This window comes from Amphiura filiformis, chromosome 16 (assembly GCF_039555335.1).
Source record: "Amphiura filiformis chromosome 16, Afil_fr2py, whole genome shotgun sequence".
In the NCBI taxonomy this organism is placed as follows: domain Eukaryota; kingdom Metazoa; phylum Echinodermata; class Ophiuroidea; order Amphilepidida; family Amphiuridae; genus Amphiura; species Amphiura filiformis.
The window spans coordinates 25,247,824-25,270,213 of NC_092643.1; positions in this window are offsets into that span (position 1 = coordinate 25,247,824).

Sequence of the window (22,390 nt, forward strand, 5' to 3'; positions counted from 1 at the left end):
TATTGGGGAAAACGGTGTTGTGGAGCAAAATATCTCTTTATTTAAGATATGTAAAAACCTCAAAATTGATAACCTGCCCAAAAGTGTCTCCTTTTGACATGACACGTCACATATGGTTATTTTTTCGTTTCCTCTGTATGTTTATCTTTTTAACTCATTTTACAGGATTCAACTGGTGGACAAGCTTCAACAAACCAAGCTACAACATCAATTCATCGCACTTCAAATGAACCTAACAATGCACCTTCCAAGCGTAAGTGTCGACGCAGGCAGTGTTAACTCTCTCCACGCGGGTGTCGACTGCAGACGACAAATTTCTTTGTTTTCAAAAATTTCAGAATTATAATTTTACATGACCATATTTGGAATCAGCATGAAAAATGCATTAAAATGAGTACAAACAAGCCTAGTATTGGTTCAGTGGTTCTTAAGATAGCTTTTGATATTTTGAGAAAATACCTGAAACATCGAAAATGTAGGCGTTAATATAAGTTCTTGGTTGTCATTTGTTTGTTACGTCTTGCCTTGTTTTGTTGCTAACATTATTCCAAACAAACTACGGTATTTGATTTACTTTATTTTATTTCCTCACTGTTTTTAGGTCATGCGGAATACATAAAAATGGCAGAGACACAATGCGTCGGTAAAATTGACACAACAATTCAAATAAGGTCCGCACGATCCAAACGGGATTGCTCCAGATTTTGCCTGAGAGATAGCAGGTGTCATAGTTTTGACTTTGTTAAACAGAGCGATGGTAGTTTTATTTGTCGTCTTCAAGAGAGTCAAACAGGTGATGAATTACTGGAGGAGGAAGGCTGCGAGTTTTATATAGCATCTCACCTTTTATAACAGGTGATGAGTTACTGGAGGAGGAAGGCTGCGAGTTTTATATAGCATCTCACCTTTTATAACAGGTGATGAGTTACTGGAGGAGGAAGGCTGCGAGTTTTATATAGCATCTCACCTTTTATAACAGGTGATGAGTTACTGGACAGTGGACTTCGGGTATATATATAAATGCACATTTATAAATGCGCACGTGACATCTACAAGTCGCCATACCGTGTTCAACGATGTAAGGTACCCGGATGTGCACAAATTCCACACGCAAAAGTATAGGCGAAAATGACAGGTTACAAGGAAAATTGGTTTTGCAAAATAGTGGCATTGATTGCAAAGGGCAAAATAATTTGACCCGAAACATAAACTCTTTATTTGGATTTTCCAACACGGAAAAAAAAAATTCATGACGGAAAAGCTAGATATAGCTGATTTAAAAAGTTATATTTCATTATTTCCGTGCTAAATGGGCGTGGCAATTGGCCATATTGATGACGAAATGTGATTCTTACTGGCATTAAGGTCAGAACTGGGTAGCTGCCGATGATGTTATTTGATAATGTTTGCACGTAGGGAACTTAGGGGGCTGTCATTTTCTTCGGAAGGAAGGGGTCGTGGATTTATTTATTTGGGAGTCAAGATAAGTATCCCCCCCCCCCCGTAGCGCCGCCAATGAACATAACTCTGACCCTAATTTTAACTCTAATTATAACGTAAATTGAGGAACTTTAGCCCTTTTCAGTATAATGACCCTCTCAAACTAATAGGCTAGATGTCCCCGCCCGACCTCCTCAATTCTAATTTACTCATTCGCTCGCAAATGGACAAAAAACAAATTCAAAATGTGTTTTAAGCACCTTTTGTGTCCCCATGCTAAATCGGTAATCTGTACACCCTTTGTCACCCTTTGACGTACAATTTAGAGTATAGACGAATCCAACGAGCCAAGTCATGGTCAGGATTTGGTCGGACATCTTTGGGTAGCCGCTAGCACTAACCTAGTGTTTTGAGCGTCCAATTGTGCAAATAAAAGCCGCCTAACACCTATAGAAGATGCAAGGACGAGAAGTACATCAAAGCATAGATACCGCGTGTAGTTAATCCGATTATTATGTATTAAGGTGTAAAACGGGTGATGGACTGCAGTTTAAAATTTCCGCCAAGGCCGAATCATTTCACATTTTGAGTGCATTGTAGCCGACGGCTACCCAACTAAAGGCTGCTAGTCAGGTGTAGGAATGCGTGAATTTAGATTCGTCTATAAACACGTAGATGACTGTACATGATCTAATCATCCCGGCTGGAAGATGTTGAGGAAGACTTGTATACGGTACTATACATTACGCTCATACGTTATATGACAATATGACGTACAATCACGTATGTGATGCATGGTTCGAGGTTTATTCAGCTAGTAAGTTAGATCTCGCCATACACATTATTGTCATGGTATATTGTAATTGTATACGTCAATTTTGTTCAGTTTGATTCAACCGGCTTATAAAGTTTTTATTTACACGGAAGGGGAGTGTTAGCAAAAAACAATTAATTTATGAGTGTAAAAGGGGGAGGGGTGGTTTTGGGGGAAGGGGGGGGGGACAAATAATATTTATAAAATTATAAGTAAGGCGAGAAAGAGAGAAACCCTGTTCTATGGGCGAACGGACCTTTCAAGTAGGGTCGGTCGGTCGGTTGGTATTTTTTTTTTAAATTTTAAATAACCCAAAAAATCACAAAAATCTGTAAATAAATTTCAATTTGAGAAAATACAAAGAAAAAATTGTCCTGAAATTTCCGAAATTTGGGGTCGGCATTCATTTGTACAGGAAAAATTTGTTTCCCAATTTGTTCAAAATAGAACAGGGTTTTCGTTTTCCGTCGCATAAATAAATAAATAAATAAATAAATAAATAAATAAATAAATAAATAAATAAATAAATAAATAAATAAATAAATAAATAAATAAACATTAGTTATGTTTGTACATGGGGGGTGCTGTGCAATAATCATGATCCTTTGATATCCATGATTTATCCTTGCAAATTTATAGCATCGAACCTCCAGCCAATGTTCCTTGCCAGTGCTAGCCACGAAACAAGGTCACAACTGTAGCCACTCCTTCAATGGTCGCCATTTCAGTGATTGACAGTGATGTAATGCAAATATGGCGCTGGCCATCTGGTCACGTGCGCATTTATAAAAGCGCATTTATATATACAACCGAAGTCTACTGCTGGAGGAGGAAGGAGTTTTATATAGCATCTCACCTTTTATAACAGATGATGAGTTACTGGAGGAGGAAGGCTGCGAGTTTTATATAGCATATCACCTTTTAAACAGATGATGAGTTACTGGAGGAGGAAGGCTGCGAGTTTTATATAGCATCTCACCTTTTAAACAGATGATGAGTTACTGGAGGAGGAAGGCTGCGAGTTTTATATAGCATCTCACCTTTTAAACAGATAATGAGTTACTGGAGGAGGAAGGCTGCGAGTTTTATATCGCATCTCACCTTTTATAACAGATGATGAGTTACTGGCGGAGGAAGGCTGCGAGTTTTATATAGCATCTCACCTTTTAAACAGATGATGAGTTACTGGAGGAGGAAGGCTGCGAGTTTTATATAGCATCTCACCTTTTATAACAGGTGATGAGTTATTGGAGGAGGAAGGCTGCGAGTTTTATATAGCATCTCACCTTTTATAACAGGTGATGAGTTACTGGAGGAGGAAGGCTGCGAGTTTTATATCGCATCTCACCTTTTATAACAGATGATGAGTTACTGGAGGAGGAAGGCTGCGAGTTTTATATAGCATCTCACCTTTTATAACAGGTGATGAGTTACTGGAGGAGGAAGGCTGCGAGTTTTATATAGCATCTCACCTTTTATAACAGGTGTCAACTGTATTATGAATATTTGCAATTATGAAATATTAACGTTGGTCTTAACCCTGGAATTATGGAAAACGTATAAATTATTGGCCTAAAGTATATTAGATTTTTGTTTAAAAAACATTATTTATATTTTTTTTACTCAAGATTTTTTTTTGTTACGTGGTCAGAATAAAATTTGGGCCAAAAACCGTTTGAGGGGACTTTCTCCCAAAATCAGTATTTTTGCCATAATTTGACCTCACAGATGAGGTGCATACCTTTATATACTTTAGACCAACCAACAATTTTGCAGTTATGAGGCCCAAAAGTTTCCATAATTCCAGGGTTAAGATCACCCTTAACGCCTGTAATAACTAACAACCAGCATATAATTTCCCCACACTGGTGTTGACTGCGGGCGATAAGTTTCAACTATTTTAAGTCAGAAATTTCAGAGGATTAAAGATCAAGTCATTCCATGTTGAAAGTCATCTAAGATGAGGAAAGAACAAGAAAGCTATAAACTCAAATATAAATTTCCTCAGTACGCATTTCGAGATGAACGGCACAAATAAAAGGAGTTTCGACAAAATTCTAAAACTGAAAGAATCGATAATTATTTATAAGTAAAAGTTCTCATATAAATGTCAAATTTACTATTTATATATAGCAGTAATGTTTTACTTCCTTTCTGGATATTTTCTCAAACCGATCTGAACAACAAATCCGATCTTGACTTGTGACGTCATCACCTGGACGAGTTGATCGTAAAGGTCGAGTAAAGGTGACTGAGTTAGTATTCTTTCCGCTGAGATTAGACCTAAAGAGAATGGACAATATTGCCCCATGCGTGAGCATTTGGAAAGCTGCCATATTGGTGTGTCACGCATGGATATTGAATGGGGACATTATGTTGTACTCTGTATTCACTTCTGTCCCCATTCACGAAGGACATACCATCAGCCATTTTGATACAACTAATTGTAGCTCACTTATTGAACAATTCTGATTTTGGGATCTGAGAACTTCAAAAGTCACTCTAAATCTAAAGTCATTGATCGTGAAGCTGATAAAATTACCAGGTGGCTGAAAGAAGCCATTTGGATCCGCAGAACAGGACATGACACTGTAAACAAGGACGAGGGGGCCTACGCACTCAACAACATCTTTGACCGACTCATCATGTCCTTTACGGTGCTTCCTGTTGTCCATAAAAGGAAATGTGATAAATTTACCAGTCTGATGAAACCAGTAGTTTAGTGGTGAAACGTCACAAAAACGTGAGCAAACCACCTTCATTTTTAGTTGAAATTGTTCATAATGAACAAAAATCACAGTTGAAATCAACATTCCTATTCAAATACCGTAGAATTCCGTCTAGAAGCATATATGCCTCTAAACGAGGGTTTTTTTAACGAAAGATATGAAAGGCCAATACCCTTCTCAAAAACATTGCAATAGATTGGTCTTACAAATATACATGTTTGTACAGCCGCCTTTATCAGTAATATAGTTGTTCAAACTCCAAATAACGTTTTTGTTGAGAGTGTCTGCCTCTTGTCTCTTGTGTCAAAAAAACCTCGTTTAGAGGCATATATATGCTTGTAGACGGAATTTTACGGTATTAGGTCTTTACCTTTTAACAGATCACTAGAACAAAATCGTAGGTGTATGTAAAGTGCCATTAATTTAAAATTCTACGAATTTCTCAATACCCTGGGCTTAGCCCCAAGAATTACAGCCTCAACAGGTCTTTGTTTGGTCGTTAGTCACATGTGTTAGTGCTGATAATGTACACTGCGCCAAAAAGTATCCTTACACTTAGAAGAAAAATCCTAATTTTAAAACTAAACCATATTTGGGTAACTTTTTATGTTTAATAGATGTACTATCTAATCTGGCACATTATGACACCCCGTTGAATCCAATGTGACTTCAAGAAGCAATTCTGATTTAGTGACAAACTGGCCTATCTGGTGATGCCATGACGCACCCCCCCAACCACGCTAAGTCATATTTACGTCGGACCCCCGTGGTTACCGTGACTTCTTTGTTCATTTTTTCTCCTTTTGTTTCTTCTTTCCCTTCAGATAAGCTCAGATAGCAAAAAAAAAAACACACTTGGGGCGTGTAGGGTTAAATGTGTCCATCAGCACCGATTTCCACAACAGTTATGGCAAAAACACACACATTTTCCATGCAATTATTGCTTGTTGTAGACCACATTAGACATTAGAGCACCATGCAGCACAATTGTTCCGTGTATTTTGAACCTGCAGGATGAAGTTGATACCCTGATCGCCATGAAAAAAAATAGAGACATGCTCTACTTTTGGAGGTAACACCTTGCAATCCTGTGTTAAATAATGCATTGTGAATGAGTAGTGTAGGCGAATGTGTTATTCATCAGTAGGAACATAACTCTCCCACTAAATGGAATTGTATTTGCCTCGTGTATTTTGGTAGTTTTTAGAATTGTTGTCAACTGTAGGAGACAAAACAGGACAGTTGTAGTTGGGCGAATGTTGAGGATAAATAATACTAACAAAAACCCAACTTTAGTGTGGCACTTTGATGGCGACCGTTCTGGACGCCATCTTGGATTGAGAGGCGTTAGAAGTATGCGCAAGAGTACACCAAGCAAATGCTGTGTCATTCGGTCATTTCAAATATTGAGTTTTAGTATTGGTTTTGGGATTGGTCCTATTATCCTGCCTAAGCTCTTGAATGAAGTCATTATCGATATCTTTGTTCGTACCCTTTGTTAGAAACTTAAAATTTGTAGAAAGGAGTTTCATTTCAGTTTGTTACATAATGGTGTGAAAAACATACCTGATCTACGTATACAAAAGAAATGTTTAAATTTCCCAGTGCAATATTCACGAGTAGATAAATCGATCATGTCAATATACATTTAAAATCGTGGTTTAGAAAATCCGATCAGCCAAGGCTATTTTCACTGTAAAAAAATATAGACCATCGAAATATTTGCTCTCCAGATTACAAAAGGGATGACTGAGTGATATAAACAACATGATATCCGATCCATATTTTTATTCAATATAAACACAACCGGATGTTTATCCGATATTTGCTTAGCAAAATCATGACAGTTAGTCTCAATAAGCTATTATATGCTTAATGGTGCTCTATACACTTAAAGGAAGATTTCGTGATCCTAGCATCCTCTTTTTGTTACATTTTTCAGCAGATATTCACGAAAAAGGCTTATTCCCAAAATTTCAGTTGATTCCGATTTTGCGGGGTTTTTTTTGCTCCATAGGCCACTGTTGTAATTTCGTTCTGGTATACCAGAACGAAATTCAAATTTGACGATATTTTTGCTAAACGAATTAATCTGCAAGAAATATTTGGTACATAAACATTATGTAGCCAGAGGTTTCCAGTGGTATAAAAATCTCAACATTTTTCCCAACGCAACAAAAACGATCTACCTCATGGGGTAAAAGCCAATCACTGTCGCTCAGGTATATAGCATAAATTTAGTGTTAGATGATATGATTGCAGACTTCTGGACTTCTTTTTAATTCGGCTTTTTTTTTGGGGGGGGGGCTTCTGAACAAAAGAGAAACCAAAACTTACAATTTGAAATGAAGGATTATAGAATAAGCAAGCGATTGAATGAGGTGTGCTTAGTTTGTACATAGTTGCAATGAGAGTGTACAATTTAGCCACATGGTTTTTCAAATATATAATATGATTTCAATTAAATAGTCTGCTGAGTTATTTGCATAATTAGTTCTGTAAGCTTTTATTGATTTCAACCTATTCTTTTCTTGTTTGCTCACACTGTCGTTTTAATTAGTTCCTATACACCTAGGAAATGAGGAATTGAAACAATGTTAGCATGAATGTCAGCATCAATATAATAAAAGAAAGACTCATTTGCGCAAGATATCGCGAGACGTCTATTTTCCCTATTACAATAAGTAGCGGAGAATAAATTTAAAAAGGCGAAGTACTCCGACACGAACCTTATTAAAAGACACTCAAAGCTTACGTTCATTTACGCTTCTCGAAGTTGTTAAATCTACAGCGTCAAGATATATCTGTATTCTCACACGGATTTCCATATCTCTTGGCACGTATTGGATTGGGGTAAAACTATAAGTTGCAATTCTATTACGCCTTGTTTGGTAAAAATAATATTATTACGTGCAGACATGTTTGTTTTTACTCATTACGTCTGGATAAGATTTTCCTTGATGACATGAAATTAGTCCTTAACTGATAACAGCAATGAATGATCTAATGCTTCTTGTTGGCATTTTCGTCACTGTGGTAGTGTTGGTAGAAGGAACATTTATCGGTAAGTTATTCAAGATTATACTATCTTTCCAACTATTATATTATAATCAATTTAAACGATTCGGTTTGTTTGTTTGTTTTATTTCTTCTTTAACCTGAGACACTCAGTCAATTGAAAGCACAATAAATCATCTCTTTTTTTTTTTTTTCAGTTTAAAAGGCCGTTTCATGCAGAGACACACGCTTGGTCATGTTTATTAGTTAAATTATTCATATTCATTTTCATTCATATTCATTTGTTTCCATCAAAATACATTTATTTAAACAACAAAATAGAATAAAAACAAGACGGAGGAGATGCAAGAAAATGAAAAGGCATGATTAAAGGTTCTTGACCCAATCGACAGCCCCATTCCCCATTTTTGTTCAAATTCGATTTTTTACTTTCTAAGAAATTAATGCAGATAAATTATCTAAGATTCTTTTCCATATGAATTAGAACTGGGTGTACACAAACTACACATGCATAAATATTCTGTTAAACAACTACCATGCTCATTTGATAATTTATTTGTAAAACGATCCGATATTCACAGCTATCACACAAGAAACTGTAATAGGTATATATTATCAAACAAGAAAAAAGAAAGTATTCACTGATCATTGAATCAAGACTACCGGCCCACTGTTATGGAATCCCCCTTATCGGTAACCTGAAAGCAGCTGATTCAATCAAATATTTTCAAAATAAATATAAATTACAGTCAATCTCATCTTATAACTAATTCTTTTGATAACCCGCCTTTGTTCTTGTGTGATAATATATTTTGGTGTTTTTTTTGCTGTTGTTTAATTTACTTCTGAAAAGGGATGATCAATTCCTTATTTATTTATTTATTTATTTATTTATTTATTTATTTATTTATTTATTTATTTATTTATTTATTTATTTATTTATTTATTTATTTATTTATTTATTTATTTATTTATTTATTTATTTATTTATTTATTTATTTATTTATTTATTTATTTAATCAATCTCCAGTAAACAATCGGTACATAGGCTGTTACGACAACAACGCAAATATAGCTGTAGATCACAGCCTGTTTGACCAGGAGAGTCAAACAATAAACGCCTGCATATCACACTGCCAATCTTATGGATCACGCTACGCCAATTTGAGGAATGGTTTTAAGTGTTTTTGTGGCAGCGATGGTCTGAATTATGATGAATACACGCCCAGACCGGATTCGGATTGTAATACAGCCTGCCCAGGAGATGCTTCACAAACATGCGGAGCTGTGAATCGAAATGCCGTGTACGATATATGGGGTAAGCACAATGGTTCTTTTAATCTTATTGTCTTCAATGTAAGTTAGAAAACAGAACATGAAAAAATGGACCACGTCTCTTTAAACATTACACCTCCTTTATACTACAAGAAACTAGTAAATACAAACATATATATACCTACCAATAACTTGCAGTGGTCTCAAAACACCAATAGCATATAAAAGAAAAAAAAAAGATTGCGAGGAAGTGCCAAGGCGAAGGGGAAAACAAAGACTGCCCCCGGGAAGATAACATCAAACTTATGTAAAGCAAAGTAAGGAAAGGCCAAGCTTAGACCACAAGGAAATCATCATGTCTGAAAGCTTCCACTGAATGAAATACCAACATACATGATCGTGGGCAGGGAATATTTTAGGCGGAAAAAGTTACATCGGAGTGGGGTCGAGGGTGTTAGACCCCTTGAGTTTCTCGTTAAAATCGCTAATTTTGGCGACACTTTTGTGACCTCATGTAGACTTCTTTTAAACAATGGAGTCATAGGCAGACCAACCAGGTTTAGGGGGTGGCAACATTTTCAAATTGTACAGCTAATCCGCTACCAAAATCACTTTACCGGGACAAAAATACACGCGAAGCGCAAGAACATTTCAATGCTAAATTTGGCCAAATGAGGGAAATATTATTGTAGCATAAAACCGGACCATGCACATTAAAGCTTTTGGTCTATTTGTCCTGGAATTGGGGGCGCCGGGGGCAGTGGCGTAGCGTCATAGGGGCACGTGCCCCCAATCGAGCTCAAAATTTAAAAAAATCCCATAGGAAAAGTGCCAAAAAATGGCTTGTGCCCCAATCAGACCCGGTGCACCCCAATCATGGTCGGTGCCCCCCAATATGATGACCCACGCTACGCCACTGCCGGGAGGATATCTACAATCCCTCAACACATGTTGATCAATGATCATACCCTACAGTTTGATCAGCTCATAATCGGCGGGCCTTATAACATCGCGGATTAATATCACTATATTTTATTTGGAGAATTGCCTTGTGATATCTCGCCATAAGTATTACAAATTATTATTTGAAATCCTATACCTTGTCTACTTTCTTTAACACGTAAAATATAGACTAGGCAGATCAATTATATCCTTTTTAACGCGGGTCTACTTTTCGGCGTAGTGAAAAAAGCCTAATAATTCCCGTCGATTACGAGCTGATCAAAGTATACATTTATCAATGCGCTAATTTCTCGGATGTTAACATACTCTCACTTTTTCAATAATTATATGGTCTTAAAGGGTGAATCCTTGTGCATGTTGAGCAAATGTCTCCTTTTATCATTGTTGTGCCCTTTTCACACCAATGTTTTCATAATTAAAGTGAATTTTTGTCATAAATGAGTCTAAATTAAAAGAGGTCCAGATCCACTGAATTGTGTTTTTAGTCGAAAGGTTATGAAATTGCTTCATTATCAGGCCTACATGCCATACATATGCTGCGTCCCTGCGTCCAGGGGTGTACCAGGGCCTTCTTTTTTATTCTTCTCACAACCTTTCAAGGTCATTGATAAAAATTGCTCTAGCTCCATCATTAATTGACCGATTATTACAAAACGTGGGCAAAAGCTTCAATACCCCAGCCTCTACATTTGATATGACCCATTTGGGGTCAAACGTCACGGATGAGTAGTTTGGGCTAAAAACGCAACATTGACCTTGGCTATAGCCGGGGCCTATAGGGTGTACACAGATTTGAGGTAAAAGGTCATTAAGGTGGTATTTCCGGTACATAACCAAATACCTTCAAAATGCTTCTTTTCCTGCAGATTACATGGTACAGAGATGCAACTGAAATATATGCATTGACATTAGCTGGTATGGGTTATACACAAAAAGTTCAAGCTCATGCAGGGGTCAAATAGGGTTGATTACTGAAAATCATCTTAAAATTCACTATTATCCTGGATATTAAGTGCTGTGATCATCAGAAATAATGTCACAAAGTCTCTAGCATTACGTGCATTTAGGGTTATAATCAGATTTGGCTTAAACATGGGGATATGTCTGTTTTGGGGCCAAAATTCTAAAGTTTGTTAAATTTGAATGAAAATTTGTATATGTAATCCTGATATGATTCAAAATATGATGGAGGTCATTTCAGGGTCACCAGTGGTCAACCAAAGGTCAAAAGGGATAAAATTCCAAAGTTTGTCCAATAATTATTCAAATGAAAATTAGTATGTTGATATGATTCAAAACATGATGGAGGTCCTTTCAAGGTCATCAGAAGTCAAGCAAGGTAATTTTTATATTGATAGATTCTAGTTCTAAATTTCATTAACTTACCTTTAAAGACTTATACTAGAATGACATCACTGTCAATCAAACTCCCCTCCACCTGTGATAAGTTGATTGGGTAGTTGGGCGCACACCGACATCGCCTGGCTAATAATTACTTGGTACAGCAGAGATACTAAAATAAATACCTGGGATCGATACACGTGAATGTGCTATGCACGATTTGATATTAGACGATAAATCTTTGGATACCGGGGTAGAAAATGATGAATATCTCCCGTATTTTTTTTGTTCTAAAGAAGCCATATTTAGATCCTTGCACTTGAACATACGTGTTGAAAGGATATGATAGTCATTAGCTTGAGAATTGAGAAAGAAGCGTGCGTCTTGAACTAAAAAATTGGTCAAAATTCTGATTTTATATTGCATTGGTCCTGTATGGACTACAGCGCGTAGATAGGCTAGCTGCACTCACTCCCGTGGAGGCAGTATAAAAGTCGATGACCATTGACCTCAATGGCGTATACAAGCTTACTCACACACAGAGAGAAGCATTACTAGGTTATTGTCAGTAGCCTTAATTAGTCATGTCCCTCAGCTCATTATGCGTTTATTTATTTATTTATTTATTTATTTATTTATTTATTTATTTATTTATTTATTTATTTATTTATTTATTTATTTATTTATTTATTTATTTATCTTCCAGAAAACTATCGGTACATCGGTTGTTATGACAGTGGTATAGTCAGCGATCACATCATGTGGGATCAGGAGAATCAAACAATAGGCTCCTGCATGTCACACTGCCAATCTTATGGATCACGTTACGCCAATTTGCGGTATGGTTTTAAGTGTTACTGTGGCAGCGATGATCTGACGTTTGATGAATACACGCCCTATCCGGATTCGGATTGCACTAGTACTGCTTGTGCAGGAGATGCTACACAAGCCTGCGGAGGACCCCGTAGAAATGCCGTGTATGATTTATGGGGTAAGCACAATGGTCCTTGTCATTTTTTCGTATTTCATTGTTGTGGCGAAAAAGCTGCCATTAGCATCTTTATCCCATACCAGTGTTGAAGCCAGAACTTTTTGAGACGGGAGCGGAGGAGCGTTGGAGGCAAGGGAACTTTCAAGGGGGCCAATGTTTTACGAAAATTGTCAAAATGGAACAAGTACAAAAAGAATACGTAATCGTAAATATCAGGGCGGCCAGTACCCAACAGGGACAAGTGGGGTGGGTGGGTCAAGAGTTCTCGCAGGGGCAGCCCTTTGCCTCTGGCTACGCCACTATGCAATACGATAAACATTATGAATGTAGATTGTAGACCCCTAATTATGATTCGAACTGGTGTTCTGCGTAATCATATATACTTCAAATATCATGGTCAGAGATAAGAGCCACTGATCAGGGTAGACAGTTGAAATGTCAAATATAAAATGTAATCTATAATATGTACGAGGTATTTTGTCAATTTATCGTAACTCACAGAAATCTATCTTAGAAATAAGATCGTCTCCCAAAGCTCAGTCAGCTACGATGGAGTACCAGAGAGGGCGGTAGACGGTAATGCTAGCACATCCTATACTGACGAATCTTGCACTTACGCAGAATCAGGTATAGCCTATATCGTTTACATTTAGAAAAAAAACACACACATTCATTTAATCAAAAGTTCTTTTTGACGTGGGGGTGTCTGTGTGTGTGTGTGTGTGACGTGGGGTGTGTGTGTGTGGGGGGGGTGTAGGATTGGTGTAAAATTCCTGAAGTAGATGAAATCCAGCACCTATGGTACATTTGCGCGTGCAAAATGTTGGCATTTAAAAGCCATAATGGACAAATTTGACGCATATTTGGAGCAAAGCAAACCTGCCTAGTTTAAAGCCAAAGTGGTCAAATATGAGTTTCATTTGGTCAAAAACACACGCACAGGCGTCAACATTCAAAGATGCACCCCCATCCCCCAGGATTAGCGCGTACGCTCTAATTAGCAGGTAACAAATAGTCATACACACTCCTCCTACTCGCGGATAGGCAAACGATGACCTCACTTAATCGTGGACACACACATCCGTTTTCAGTCGCCATACCGTGGATTTAACCCGAAACAAACTCCAATTGCGACCCTACATAATACGTGGACACGCGGCATACGCATTGAAGCAGTAGAAGAAGTAATATCTCGGCTTACAGAAAAACTTAACTTGGTTCCTTTTTTTCAGTTCAGGTTCAAACGCTATGCCCGATTTTACTTAATCGCCCGAGTTGGGCGACTTTGTACCGAAAATGAACTCTCAAGCTAATGCTTTTCATGTTTTTCTTTCACATAATTAACTAAAAGTAAATAAATAATATGATATTTATTTCTAATTTATAAATTAAACTACCGATTAAATACCCATTGTTTATATAAAATTACCCTTTTAAGAGCTACTTTACACAATTGGTTATATCTTCGCTTGTAGACCAAAGCTTATGTAGTAGTTGAAGAAATTACCTTGTCGATCACTTACACTTAATACAAACAATAAGTGAGCTGCATGACAGGACAGGCAGGCCCGAGGCCAGAGACCCCCATAGTTGAGTTTTTTGCTAATGAAGTTACAATATATTAAAGGCCACACGGGGTAAGAAAGCAATGCGTAAAAGGGTGACGGACTGTCTCTATCGTAATTAGCATTTTATATTGACCGTAATGTTAAGCCTGGAGTAACCTTAATGTTTTTTATTTCTCTGATGTTTTACTGAATTATTCGTGTCTAACCTCAAACAGGCTTGTAGATTTGCCAATGATTATCAATATCTAGGCTTAATCTGATTCTTTCAACCTGTTTCAGCTGATGGTGTGAACCCGGCTTGGTGGAAGGTTGATTTAGGAGAAGTCATGTGCATTCAGAGGGTCGTCATCATCAACAGAGCCGACGACTGCTGTTGTAAGATATTCAAGTAGCATATTCATTGAAGATGCTAATAAAGGGTTCAAAAGCTCTAAGTCCCCCAGAGACTTTTAAGAATAAATTGAAAAGTATTTTGTGATATAGAAAAATATATTAAAGGCTGTTTGACACACCTGGACCAACAATGTCAGACGTCGCTGCGTTTTGTCACAATGACTCATTATGTAAGAAAAGATGCAGTTTTGAAAGTTGCACTTTGGTTCACAAAACTGACACAAAGCATGGAGAATGTAATCTAAAAAATTGAACATTCTGCATGCTATGTTAGAGTGAAATGGATAAAATTGCGACTTTCAAAACTGCACCTTTTCTTATAGTCATTATGACCGAACGGAACGATGTGTGACATTGTAAATTGAACCAGGTGGATCAGAAAACGAGGGGGCATCGTCATCAACCGCGATGAAGAAACATACTCACTGGTTCATTTGATAAGACCAGCTATTGCAAAGAACTGGACACTCTGTAGCTGAGAGTAGGAGTGTTGCTGGTTCATCGCATTACTGATGAAGTCCGATGAAACGCCTAAAACTTGAGTAAATTATTGGTCTTGTAAAACATAATGTACAAGTACAAATGTACAAATGAACCAAGTGTGTAAGTCAAAATAGGCTTTCAATAATTTTTGTTTTGTTTTTATTTTTGTCTACAACTTTTCGATTTATTGAAAAAAGTCTTAAGGGATCTAAAATGAGCGTTTATTGCGTTTCGACAGTATTTTTTGTGGGACATGAGAGCACCTCAGACCTATCGAATTGCATTCTGAACACAAAGCATGTCTTTCTGATATCAAATAATTTTCATTTTTTGAAAATCACAATATAATACAAATTTTATGACAAATTATAAAATATTGATATTTTTCAAATTTTGATATATAACAGTCCTCGAAGTAAATTATATAAATCTAATGATATATTCTTAAAGTGTATGTAGCAGGGAGGAAAAGCCGACGGTCAATTGAAAATTTTGACCTTTCATAGTGAAGACATAGATTGTTTGCCCAAAAAGACATAATTTTTTTTTGGTGTTTGGGGAAAAAATCCATATCTTCAATACGAAAGGTCAAAATTTTCAATTGATCGTCGGCATTTCATCCCACCTACATACACGTTAAGTATAAATCATCAGATTTATAAAGTTTACTTCGAGTACTGTTAAATATCAAAATTTCAAAATTTCAAAAAACCAAAATTATTTGATATCAGAATGACATTTTTCGTATTCAGAATGCAATTCGATATGTCTGATGTGCTCTAATGTCCCAAAATAAATACTGTCCAAACGTTCATACCCCAGCCCTTAAGGGGAACTTGAAACTTGTAAACCATTTAGTAGTACCATTCATACTCTATCGTATTTCATAAAAACTAAACATTATTTGATATCAGCAGGACGTTCCTCGTATTCAGAACGTAATTTAATGTGTCTGTTGTGCTCTTATTTTCCACGAAACATACTATGCAAACGTTGCTATCTGATCCCTTAAAAGAGGAAGTAACATATCTCACAACGTTACCATCCCTATATCTTCGTGTCCGACAGAAATTGTTGCCATGATAGTAGGGCGAATCCACTAGTTCCACTAGCTTCAACAACCACGCATGACGGTTTTGTTCGAGATATATCGATCGACACAGGCTAAGCACAAGCTAAGAAAATTACAAAGGAATTATGAATTGGGCCATTCCAGTTAAATCCACACCCCCATGTAAGACATAAATCTCCCACACAGGAATTGTAGATTTAAATGTAGTCACACATTTAGGTAGCCTTATTTGAAATTCACACTCCCTGTGTGGAAGAATAAGGTCATGTCTTCCATTGGGGGTGTATGGATTTCAACTTGAATATCCCAAGGAAGCAGTGCTTTATCATGTCTGTCAAAAGCTAACTGGACTACGAGTTACTACGAATATTCAATTCAATATCAATTGGGTTTTAAGAAACTATGGGTTAAAGCACTGATTGATTTGATTTTACAACGTTTAATTTACCACAGATGAACGTTTGGTAGACACTATTGTACAAGTTGGCACCGATGCTGATATATCTTTACACAACCAATGCGGCTCAGCCATCACATCCACGCAAGTTGAATCGGGGTCTACGGTAACCGTACAATGCGACACAATTATCTGTGGGAGATACGTCAGTATTGTTACTGGGCTTGGTACAAACGCAGGGACACTTTCCTTGTGTGAAGTGTACATGTTTATTGGTGATAATGGTAAGTGTAAGTGGGCCTAGAATGTACACTTGGGGTACATATATCAGACACCCTACGTCAAAACTACCAATTGCGGGATGACGTAAACTCGGGACTATGGAATGCTTTCCATGTGTGAAGTCTCCGATTTGAAGAACATGCGTAAAATGCTAGTCATCTATGATTTACTATGAATTTGAGATTATAATTTGATCTACTGGACTTACCTTTTATGAGTGGCAATATTTCACACCCCATCTTAAAGTTGGTTGACCTGTGAAGCAGATGTCGATGATCATGTGTCACACCTCACAGTTGAATCACCTTTGAAGTACGCTGAACTGTAGCCCCCGCCAAGTTATGTCCAACTCCCCAATTGAGTGAAGGGTCCTCCCGTTTCACATAAGGTGGATTTAACGGCTGCTGTGTATATACCCATGCATAAATTTGGTTTTTGATTTTATATTGCAAAAATGCTACTTTATTGGTCTTAAAAAAATATTTGTTATTTTGGCTATTCATTGACCCCTCGCTCAAACTTTCTTGGCACCCTTGTTAATGATTAGTGCTGTCTAAATGCGAGTAAGCTGCATAGTGTCCGCAGCTAGTGCTAGTAGCTTTTCTATGTTGGTGCATGCGGTACGCTACATTTTGTTTGTTTCACGTATGTATTGCATCCAATGTCATATTACACAATAGCTTAGTCTATATAAAAAATCATGATATAAGCCTGGATGGTCTTGTTTGCTTTACTATTTCAGTTCACGTTAAAGAACATTGTAGCAAATGTGTGCCCATTAAGCAAATAATTGTGAATATTGAAATTAATCAATTTAATTTCAAATGAGCCAGCCAGGCCCGGATAAGTGGACCGCGCATAAGAATCCAATGTAAATTAGCAATTGATAAATTGGCAATGAGTCGTATTTGCCATATCGATTGGGTGAGCAGTCTTATAAAAAAATTGGAACCGCCAGTGTATGAAGTTTTTTGGACCCCTGGAGACGATGCCCACTGAATTTGATCAAGGCAGTTATTGGGTTTAAAGGTGGGTAACCTGATTGACAGCCTCATTCTCCCACTTCACCCCATCAAAATGCAGATCTTGATATCAGGTAAAAGCTCATATTTTTTCATTAACATATTGAAATTAGATATATTTCCGGTATATTTCCGGAGATATCATCAAAAAACTGCCAAATAAGTCTCAACTGTGGTATACCACCTTTGAGACTAATTTAACAGTTTTTTGATGACATCTTCGGAAATACGTTGATTTGGAACTCCTAATTAAAATATGTTAATAAGAAAAATAGTATATCTCATTTGATATCAATTTATTACATGATCATGATGATTATCATTAATGAAAACTACCAATATCACGCTGTATAAATGTCAGTAATCCCATAAGGAATTAGTCACATTTATGAGGAACATTTACATGTTTTAAAGAATTCTATTTTCAAATATATCAGGTCACCTTCCAAAAATAACATAAACATCATTTCTATGTTACAATTTACAGACACAATGACCACACCAGCTGCAACAACATACTCATCTACTACAGTACAAGGATATACATCAGCCATGACAACATGGGCAACAACAGACACAGATACCACGTCCACCATACAACATACAACCATAATCCAATCAAGTATAACGGCAGCTCTGTCTACCATGGCTACTGTAACTGGTGAAGCCCAGTCTACCATGGCTACTGCAACTGCAACCCAGTCTACCATGGCTACTTCAACTGACGAAGCCCAGTCTATCATAGCTACTGCAACCGATGAAGTCCAGTCTACCATGGCTACTGAACCTGATGAAGCCCAGTCTACCATGGCTACTGCAACTGATGAAGCCCAGTCTACCATGGCTACTACAACTGGTGAAGCACAGTCTACCATAGCTACAACTGATGAAGCCCAGTCTACCATGGCTACTGCAACTGATGAAGCCCAGTCTACCATGGCTACTGCAACTGATGAAGCCCAGTCTACCATGGCTACTACAACTGGTGAAGCACAGTCTACCATAGCTACTGCAACTGATGAAGCACAGTCTACCATAGTTACTGCAACTGATGAAGCCCAGTCTACCATGGCTACTGCAACTGATGAAGCCCAGTCCACCATGGCTACTGCAACTGATGAAGCCCAGTCTACCATAGCTACTGCAACTGAATCCCAGTCTACCATGGCTACTGCAACTGATGAAGCCCAGTCTACCATGGCTACTGCAACTGATGAAGCCCAGTCTACCGTGGCTACTGCAACTGATGAAGCCCAGTCTACCATGGCTACTGCAACTGATGAAACCCAGTCTACCGTGGCTACTGCAACTGATGAAGCCCACTCTACCGTGGCTACTGCAACTGATGAAGCCCAGTCTACCGTGGCTACTGCAACTGATGAAGCCCAGTCTACCATAGCTACTGCAACTGAATCCCAGTCTACCATGGCTACTGCCACTGATGAAGCCCAGTCTACCATGGCTACTGCAACTGATGAAGCCCAGTCTACCATGGCTACTGCAACTGATGAAGCCCACTCTACCGTGGCTACTGCAACTGATGAAGCCCAGTCTACCGTGGCTACTGCAACTGATGAAGCCCAGTCTACCATGACTACTGCAATTGATGAACCCCAGTCTACCATGGCTACTGCAACTGATGAAGCCCACTCTACCGTGGCTACTGCAACTGATGAAGCCCAGTCTACCATGACTACTGCAACTGATGAATCCCAGTCTACTATGGCCACTGCAACTGATGAAAACCAGTCTACCGTGGCTACTGCAACTGATGAAGCCCAGTCTACCGTGGCTACTGCAACTGATGAAGCCCAGTCTACCGTGGCTACTGCAACTGATGAAGCCCAGTCTACCGTGGCTACTGCAACTGATGAAGCCCAGTCTACCATGGCCACTGCAACTGATGAAAACCAGTCTACCGTGGCTACTGCAACTGATGAAGCCCAGTCTACCGTGGCTACTGCAACTGATGAAGCCCAGTCTACCGTGGCTACTGCAACTGATGAAGCCCAGTCTACCATGGCTACTGCAACTAATGAAGCCCATTCTACCATGGCTACTGCAACTGATGAAGCCCAGTCTACCATAGCTACTGCAACTGAAGACCAGTCTACCATGGCTACTGCAACTGATGAAGCCTATTCTACCATGACTACTGCAACTGATGAAGCCCAGTCTACCATAGCTACTGCAACTGAAGACCAGTCTGCCATGGCTACTGCAACTGATGTAGCCCAGTCTACCATGGCTACTGAAATGTATGTTTCTACAACTAAAGCCCATGCTTCCACAACTGACACCCATATTTCTGCAACCAATGCCCGTGCTTCCACAACTGCTGAAGTAGTGAGTATTCTACCATTTATTTTGGTAAATGATATATCTTTTATATTAAAGGGGCATTTCGTGATCCACAGCCTCATCCCCCACTTTTCTCAAAAAAAGTTGAGATTTTTATATCACTGGAAACCTCTGGCTACATAATGTTTATGTACAAAATATTTCTTGCAGATTAATTCGTTTTGCAAAGATATCGTGAAATTTGAATTTCGTTCTGGTGCACCAGAACGAAATTACAACGCATTGTCTATGGAGCAGTGTAATACACATAATCATGCATAACTCGCAAACGCAAAATCGGAATCAACTGAAATTTTGGGAATAAGCTTTTTTCGTGGATATCTACTGAAATATGTCATAAAAAGAGGATGCTAGGATCACGAAACACTCCTTTAACCAATGTTAAATTCATCGGAAAATATTTAAAAACGGAAGTAGACCAAATTGATGCAGAAGAAATCTTAAAATACCGTTTTGAACTTATTATGGTTTGAACAGATGGATAAATAAAAATAATATATGAAAGAGACATTGGAAGGTCGATAGATATAACACACCTAATCCAGATTTTCCTGATAATTTGCTTGCAGTCACCTACCTGGACAACCGATTCTTTAGAAATGCTTAGTCGCGCTAAAAGTCGATCGATACATGTTAAAATCAGCACAATTCAGAGATACACCTTTTTGCTATGAAATTAATTTTCTCGGTCAAATATAAAGCAATATTTTTTTTCTTCAGTAATGTCAGTTAAAAACTTGGTGCTTGGATATACATTTTTTTTTAAATCCTGGTGTTAAAATTAAGCATCAAATTGTATCTTTTAGTGTGATATTTTTGATTTTTAGGCCTTGAGTTCGCCTGCGAGCTTTTTACGGAATTGATTTTTTAGCGTCTCAAACTAATATAGTTTGCTAAAGAAAGATATTTCCCACCTCTGTAAAGCACATCGTGTGGGTCTATATATTATAGTTTTGTCAGAATTTCCGTTTTTATTTTACCCTTTTTCCCTTCATGCTCTGAAAATGTCAAACTCGGTGCTTTTATCTCGTGCGCAACCAGCAGAAATAGTCGATATTTTCATTGTTGTCATCCAGGGCAATTTTCCATTGAAAAGCAAAGATCATGAAGATTGCCCGACTAGCGATTTGGTAGCCCAAATCCCCAATTGGGTTTTCTGGTAAATGAGGTGAATTTTAAAAATTTGCTCCCGTGATAGCCTGCAATTTCAATTTATATGGATTCCATGATTATGAAAACCATTTTGTCTGTCTGTGTGTTTGTTTACCTAGGTTAGTCCGTATTAAGAGACGCACGCTTGAGGTTCATGAAAATCCACGGTCCAAACCTAGAAAAATTAGCGTGTTATTATAGGGATTTTAATCTTCTGTCCCTCCTATCTCCATGTGAATTTTGTATGACCTACCCACCCCCCCCCATCGCGGGTTGCCATTTTCATTACACCCTTCAGACTTGTGTTCGGGTTTCTGTAGAGATTCATCAGTGTTCGGGTTTGTTTTTAATTTGACATGTAGACCTATATATAGGCCTAACCATATTTGTCATAATTAAGCGCTATACCTAAATGTATAGCTATGCTATATATTATTATGTAATATCATGTACATGTAGGCCTATAGGGTGGGGTGGGTGCAGAGGTGTGTGAGGTGGGTAGTGGGGTGTATGTAGGGAAACTTTGGTGTGGTAATCAACACACTTTAACCATGACTTTCAATGCAAGGCTTATTGTTGCCACAAATGTTTGTTTTTTTCCTTAAGGTTATTTAATAAGTTTTTATAAACTTCCATGTTTAACCTGGTATTGTTTTGGCTGCTTCATTAGGGCCTATGACTTTCGGTGGGTTTCCAAAAGCAGTTTCAAACAAACACAAACAAAAGGCACCATACCCAGTCACCTTCATGACAATTGAAACACTACGTCAAGTATTAACATCCAAGTTATTCTGTTTTTAGGCAAGCAATTTTAAATAATTGCTTGAACAGGTTTTTGTTTAAAAACAAAAATCTGTTTAAGTTAACAATGAAAATGAATGGTTCTTATAAGTAGGTATGTCACAGTGGCTGCACAATAATTCTGTCATACTGTGCACGCATACATAACAGTGAATCAAAAAGCGCGCGGATCAAAGTTGGCCAATTTTTGAAAACATACATGTCAAAAAACGATTTCCTCGTTATGTTTCATTGATCACACATTTGGTGAGTGCTTACATGTAGGTAACACCCAATAATTTGTCTTTT